Genomic DNA, 7,907 nt, shown 5'->3' on the forward strand with positions numbered 1-7,907 from the left:
GATTCCATCTCTCATTTCTTCTATTACTCAGTGGTTTGTAAACAGGGTGTTACTCAGTTTCCAAGTAATTGATTTTTTTTTTCTTGCTCTTTCTGTTGTTAATTTCTACCTTGATGGCATTGTGGTCGGAGAAGATACTTTGTATTATGTCAGTGTTTTGGATCTTGTTGAGAACTGCTCTGTGGCCTAAGATGCTGTCTATTCTGGAGAACGTTCCATGTGCATTGGAAAAGAACCTGTACTTTGCAGCTGTTGGATGGAGTGTTCTATATATGTCTATGAGGTCAATTTGGCTGCTGTGCCCTTTAGGTTTTATGTATCTTTTCTGAGTTTCTTTTTAGATATTCTGTCCTTTACTGAGAGTGCTGTGTTGAAGTCTCCTACTATTATTGTGGAACTGTCAATTTCTCTTTTCAGTGCTGTTAGAGTTTGTTTTATGTATTCTGCAGCCCTGTCACTGGGTGCATAGATATTTATTATGGTTATGTCTTCATGATGGATCGTCTCCTTAATCATTATATAGTGTCTTTCTTTGTCTTTTTATGGTGGATTTTGTTTTAAAGTCTATTTTATCTGAGATTAGTATTGCCACTCCTGCTCTTTTTTGGTAGTTGTTTGCTTGATATACTTTTTCCAATCTTTGATTTTTAATAAATTTTCGTCTTTGTTTCCAAGGTGTGTCTCTTGTAGAGAGCATATTGATGGATCTTGTTTTATTATCCATTCTGTCACTCTCTCTTTATGTGTGCACTAAGGCCATTTACATTCAGTATAATTATTGATAGATGTGAGTTTATTGCTGTCATTTTGTAGTGCTTTTTTTTGTGGTGCCGATGTTTTCTTTGTTCCTCTTACTATCCTGTGTGGGATTTCTTTTGTTTGTGGACATTTTTTTTATTTCTTTTGTTTTTGTAGGTTTTCTTTTTATTGAGACTTTATGTTTTTCCTCTTTATTTTTATGAGTAGGTTTGTTAACTTTCTTTGAGGTTACCGTGAAGTTTACCCTTATCTTTCTAAGTTTGAAGCAGTCTATTATTACTTGTTATCACCTTGCCTTCCTCTCCATTACAAACTTCTATACCTACAGCATCTATTCCCTCTTTTATTGTTCTGATGTCATTGCCATTTACAGATTAACTACTCTGATTCCGTTATATTTCTTTTGGTTTTGGATAGTCCTTGAGAGTTCATTTCCTAGACTGGTATCTGGCTGGTACGCTCCTGCGTCCTAGATTCAGCCTGTGATCTGAAGTTATTTGTCCTCAGATCGAAGGGACTCCCTTTAATAATTCTTCTAAGTTTGGTTTGGTTTTTACATATTCCCTTAATTTCTGTTTATCTGGAAATGACCTAATTTCACCATCATATTTGAACAAGAGTTTTGTAGGATATATTATTCTTGGCTGACAATTTTTTTCTTTCAAGGTTTTATATGTGTCATCCCGTTGCCTTCTTGCCTGCATGGTTGTTGCCGAATAATCTCAGCTCAGTCTTACTGTTTCTCCTGTGTATGTGACTTCTTGTTTTTCACGAGCTGCTCTCAGGATTCTTTGTCTTTGGTTTTGGCGAGTGTGATTATGATATTCCTTGGTGATCTTCTTTTGGGGTCTATCCTATATGGGGTTCGTTGAGCTTCTTGGATGGCCAGCTTTTCATCTTTCATGATATTGGGGAAGTTTTCCGTCAGCAGTTCTTCAATGATCCTCTCTGTGTTTTCCGTTTTCTCCCCCTGTTCTGGAACTCCGATCACTCGAAAATTTTTGCTTTTGATTGTATCGCACATAACTCTCAGGGTCTCTTCATTTTTCTTTGTTCTTTTTTCCGAGTTTTCTTCAAACAGAGTTGTATCTGAGTGTTTGTCTTCAATTTCGCTGATCCTGTCTTCCACTGTTTCAAATCTGCTCCTCAGCCCTTCTCTGACACTGTCCATTTCTGAAATCTTGTTGTTTATCTTTTGGATTTCTAATTGTTGTTTTTGTGTAATTTCTAGTTGTGTATTTTGGCATTTTGTTCCTGCATTATTTTCCTGAATTCTTCCATTTTTTTGTCTGTATTTTCCATGAATTTGTCTGCCTTTTCCATGAATTTGTGTATTTTTTTCTCATTTTTGTCTGCTTTTTGCTTCAACTCTTGGATAATTCTGAGTATTAGAGATTTGAATTCCTTATTAGGTAGTTCGAGTGCCTTTTCTGCTACTGGAAAGTCAGCTGGTGTTTTATTTTGGACGCCTACTGGAACCATCCTGTCCTGTTCTTATAAGTGTTTTGATATTGTCTGCTGCCTTTGGGGCATTCTGTAGTTATTTTTCTTGTTTATTAATTGTAGATTTGTTTATTTCACCCTTTTTTTGTTTTATTTGGCTCTGTCTGAGCAGGTGGACTGTGCGTTCTTTGTTGTTTGCTCGTCTGTTGGCACAATACTTTTCGCCCCCTTCTCCAATTGGCAGGGTCAGTCGCTCAGATATGGTACAGCAGGGCAGGTCTAGCTCAAGAGGAGCTGCTGGGATGCGTTGTTTGTGGCCCTTACTATGGCGACCAGGGTGGGCCGGTAATCAGAGCAGGACAGATTCCAGTAGGGCGTGTCTGTGCTGCTTGGTGGTGTGATGTTAAGCGCATAGTGCAGGTAGGCAGGATGGAGGGGGGAGACTGTGATGTGTGGAGCTAAGATGGGTATGGGAGAGAGGAGACAGGAACAGGAGCCAAAAACATACAAACAAAAAAGAGTGCTAAGGGAGTTTGCCATTGCAGTGTAGAGATGAGAGACTATGAAATGGAGAAAAACGAAAAGGAGAAGCATAAAAAGAAAGAAAAAAATGAATAAAAATTAGAAAGAAAAACGAAAAGAAAAGCTCCCAGGGATCCCACCGGTGCAGCTGCGAGGTCTGGGGAAGTTGCTCGCAGGTACTGAAGTACAGCCTGGCTAGAAGGCATAGAGGTGTCACTCAGCACCAGGTATTCAGGGGACAGGAAGAGAAGGAAGGTATACGGAGATGAGAAACTGAATAATGAAGAAAGACAAAAAGGGAAAAGAGAGAAAACAAAAAAAAAAATTAAAAAAAAAAGAACAAGAAAAATCCCAAAAAAAACAGAAAAAAAGAAAAAAAAAAAACATGAAAAGAAATGCCCTCAGGGATCCCTCTGTGTATCTGCACAAACTGAGGGGGTAGGTCCCAAGCCGCGCAGTAGTGCCCAGGTAGAACGGGCTCCCAATTCGAGAAAAGAAAAAGAAAACAAACAAACAAAGAAAAAAGCCCTGGGAAACCACCAGTGTGGCAGCACAGGCAAGGACGCAGTTTCACAGTCGAGCAGAGTTTCACAGCCTTTCAGGAGGAAGCAAAGATGGTGCAGGGAGCCAGGTATTTGGGGTTGGGGGGTGGTAAGTGGTAAGGAAGAAATCAAAAGAAGTGGAAAAAAGCAACAGCAGCAGCCAAGAAATGGCACTCAGGGAGTCGGCCAGTGCAGGCGGATGGAATCCAAGCAGCTGGTGTTTCCCAGCCAAGAGAATGTGACCCTGGGAGACAGAGGAGGCCAAGTGGGGGTGAAGAAGGGTGGGGGTTGGGAAAGCATATATCGCTGGTTACCGGTTGTTCTGTCTCCTGCTGGAAGCTCCATGAAGCTGCTTTCTCAGACACCATTCGTTGGTCTCCGATAGGAGTCCAAGATGGCGCTAGCTGACAGGGGACCTCTGCATGAATCTCTCCTCGCTCTCTGTTCTCTGTCAGTTTCTCACTCCATGTGGTGCTTGGCTGAGTTCTTTATATCTTCATTTGATGCTTAGGGTTTCAGGATTGCTGTTTTCTCTGTTTGGCTTAGTTTTTCATATCTTTGCTGTTGGGGGACAATGTGGTGCTTCTGCCTAGAGCACCATGTATCTCGGAAGACCTAATTCATCTCTTGAAGAACAGCAGTGATTTCTCTAAGTCTTATCTAAATGTTGAGTATTTTTTCACTCAGTGAAAATATTAGGTACTAAAATCACCCTTTATACCAATTATTATATAACCTTCTACCAGGAATGACTTTCCACAAGCAATCAACTGACCTCAGTATTCACAGAATATGGAAATAACCCAGCTTTGGAATCAAATAGCTCTGGATTTCAGGATGTTATCTACCCCTTCTAATTCTTAGATTCCACATCTGTAAAATGGGGTTAATAATCATATCTGAGTATAGGGTTTTGTAGGGTTTAAATGATAGCCTATGTAGAAGCAGTATGGTATAATACTATAGAAAAAAGACAGCCTTGGTTTAAATTCCAACCCCACCACATAAGAGCTTCTGTGACTTTGGGCCAGTTACTTAACATCTTGCTGCCTCAGTTTTCTCTTCTGCAACACAGGTTTCAAACAGCACTTACTCTCATAGTTTTGACAATTAAATAATTCATGTGAAGTACTTAGTATTCCATAAATATAAACTGCAACTACTAATAATAAAAATAAAAGTTGTTTTGTTTTTTATTTTTCCATAACTAGTTTTGAAAAGCCCTTGCTAGTAGCCTCATTAACAAGATTTGAGGAAGTCTTGTCTTCTGCCCCGACACAAGTCATTACAAGCGCCAATTCTAGGGACTCCCATTTTCCTCTAAAGATTATTCGATGTTGGAACACATTACAAAACCTTTGTTAAATGAAATTTTTTTTAAGCCTAATACACACCTACCTCTTCAGGACTATTAAATGTAATCTTTCTTTTACAGGGACAAGTAGAACTCGGAGATTCCTTCCAAATCAATACATCACTAATTTCATTTAAAGTTCCCATAATTTAGGAATTCATAGGGTTTTTGGCTACAATTTTGCTTCTATAATGCAGGCTGAGCTCTATGCATTCAAAGTCAAGGTCTAACATGTAATTAAATCTACTTGGTGCCTCTATTATAAATTCCATCCTACTCTTTTGGACAGAACATAAGACAATCACAAAACTCCAAAATTGTCACATTATAAGCAAAACTGAATTAGATTTATGATGTTTAAATCAATCTCTTTACATCAAAAATTTTCACACCTCTTCCACAGTATCCCAGATCTTGAATTACTTGCAAGAAATCTGATACAAAAAAGCTGGAAATGTAACCAATTCAATCAGCCCAAATCCAGAGGGGTTCCACAAAGTAGAATGTGTTTCCCAGGACTCTTGGCCTACCTAGCACCAAAACAAACATTTAGGGTGTAAATTAAAACTCTGAAAGAGGCTCTGAGTAAGAATAACCCAATTTAAAAAAACGAGGAGGTTAATAAATATGACCTTTCTGCTACTTGTCCTGTTTCAGTTAGCATATCAGAGCCAATTCTGATGTTAAAATAAAAAACTGGCTAGTATTCTAATAAATAATCTGCTTCCTAATTAATTAAATGGAAACAATCATGCCAAAATTGTCCTTACATGTCTTCTAAAAATAAAATCTAAAACTGTTTTGAAACATTCTCCATGAAAATATAATTTGTACAGCCAATACTCAACATTGAGATACAGAATACAATTTCCCTTTATAAGTGTTTTCTATATAGTTCCACAGAATAACAGCATATCTGGGCTTAAAGGCTGAGAGGGAACTTTCAAACCATTTTGTCTCATTTTACTGATGAAGAAACTAAATTGTAAAGGGGGCTGTGTTATTATGAAAAATGCACTGAAATTGTTTAATGCATCAATCTATTAGAAAATTTCTAACAAAACTTCAGGGTTCTAATACCTAAAAAGGGTAAATTGTTTGGCCATTACAAAAGCAAACGCAGATTTGGCTCTTATCTGCTGCCCAGTGCCAACCATAATAGGCAATCAAAAGATAGCTGTTGAATTGACTAGATGTAAGAAACAATCCTACCTCATGAATTTAAATTATACCCAGACTCTAGCTGGGGAAAATAATTAAAGTACTTTGTTCCTTAAACAATGACAGGGATTTTCTTTCCTTCTATATACTGGATTTTTCTTAGCATTTTGGACTATTGTTTTGTCACTAAGGAGTCTTCTTCAACTTTAATATTAAAAGATAATGATAGCTTTAGAAGTAATACATAAAGCAGCAATCAATCATAATAGCAATAATATCTAACACTTATCTAGCCCTTAGTCATATACTAGGCACTGTCCCAAGTACCTTACATATACTAATGCATGTAATCCTTATGGCTACTCTATGAAGAAGGTGTACTATAATTCTCATTTTACAGATGACAAAACTAGGTCCAAAAAGGTCAAGTAATTTATCCAATATCCCAGAGCTAGAATTCAAACCTAGACAGTCTGGTTTCAGAGTAAAAATAATTTTATTGATGAAATTGAACTAAGTACATATAAATAATACCGAGGACATCAAAACAAACATATTGAATAATTTTGCAATCAATAAAGAAAATAAAAAAGAACATTCACCTTGTTTTTCTTCCCTTTTGAAATGTGAGTCCCAAAATGACAAAATATATTTCAAACTGCATATGATAAAAAGAGCAGAAAGGCCCCAAATATACCTTATTATTTTCCCCACCTTCTATTCCCCAAACTAAGCTCTTTCTTTTTTTCTACCTCTCTTAGAAGTGAGAAGTGAGACCACCCTATTCCACGTAGGTTAACTATAGGACGAAGAACTAAGGCCCCCAACATCTACATGACTTTATTATTTGTGCCAGGAAATTCTTGCCCAGAAAGATGAGGCTGTAAATCAGTAAATAATTTCATTGTTTGCTTCAGGAACTTCCCCAAAATCCATTTACCCCAACAATAGACTACTCAAACAGTCCCCTTGTCACAATATGCCATCACTGGGCAAACTGCTCACTTATCATACAACTATGCACTTACAAGTCTCAGTTAAGATGCTCCCTCACTGTTTCCATCGATCTTAAACTACCATATCAAGAACTTTGCCCAGTCTCATTCAGATCACTGCATTGAAAGACTCGCCTTCTCAAGGGAAGATCTCAAAACTCTACAGTATCTGTTCATGACCCTCGGTTGTAAAGCACTGCAACTAAGACTTTGTCAAGGTCACACTCTCCCTTCCTGAAGTAAGTAACAAGCTTAGGTTTGCATGATCAACAGCCTATTTTGGCTCTCTTTTGGGAGTCTCCAGCAGACAGAAGGGAACATCCTATTCTATTTCAGATGGTCTCCTATCACCAATTCCTTTTTTTATCTCTTCTTTCACACGTATACCAGACCACAGATGAAATTAAATAGGCCAAGAAATGGGATCTTTATAGAAAAGGATAAACATAAACCAGCATTTGAAAAGGAACAGAGTAAATCAGTTATAAATTCAATATAAGGTTCAAAACTATATTTAATTATAGTCACAGTTTAACTCCAATCTGAATTAATTATAGAATACTTCAAAATGGTCTTAAAGTGTTCCTGAAATCAAAGGAAGGGGAGGGGAGGCAGGAGGAGAGGAGAAAAGGGGAGGAAAGGAAGCATTAAAATGCCAAAGTTGAAAGCATTCTGCCATCTGATTTTAGATTTATTTATAATTTCTTTCACTTTAATTAATACATATAACTCTAAGGTTATGTAGCAAATATGACTATAGGAAATATGGTTAATCTTTAAAGAACAGATGACTAAAAGTGATTTAAATCTATAAAAATATTACATACAATAAAATTAGTCATTTTGACATCACCTTTCATTTATATGCATTATCATTTTTATTAGATTTTCAGTTATATTTATCTGTGTAATTAAGGTAGATAGCTAGCATATATTCTAATTCCATCTTATTTCATTTTATTTCCATGTATCTCATTTTTCCTAAGACAAGATGAAATCAAATAAAAATCAAGTTGAATAGAACATATTAAATTACCAAACTTGAGCCAAAGACAAGCTTTCTCAAAAGTTAGGGCCTTTAGGAGACTTCTGGCAAGATGGCGCTCTAGGCAGAAACACCACGCCGTCCCT

General features: G+C 37.1%; 1 protein-coding gene across 3 annotated transcripts in view; it reads right to left on the reverse strand.

Annotated features, from left to right (window-relative positions):
• NME7 (NME/NM23 family member 7) overlaps positions 1–7,907 on the reverse strand; it is a 355,379-nt gene that overhangs the window by 204,932 nt on the left and 142,540 nt on the right. The window lies entirely within an intron of this gene.

The sequence above is a fragment of the Trichechus manatus genome, unplaced genomic scaffold (assembly GCF_000243295.1).
Source record: "Trichechus manatus latirostris isolate Lorelei unplaced genomic scaffold, TriManLat1.0 scaffold00117, whole genome shotgun sequence".
Lineage (NCBI taxonomy): Eukaryota > Metazoa > Chordata > Mammalia > Sirenia > Trichechidae > Trichechus > Trichechus manatus.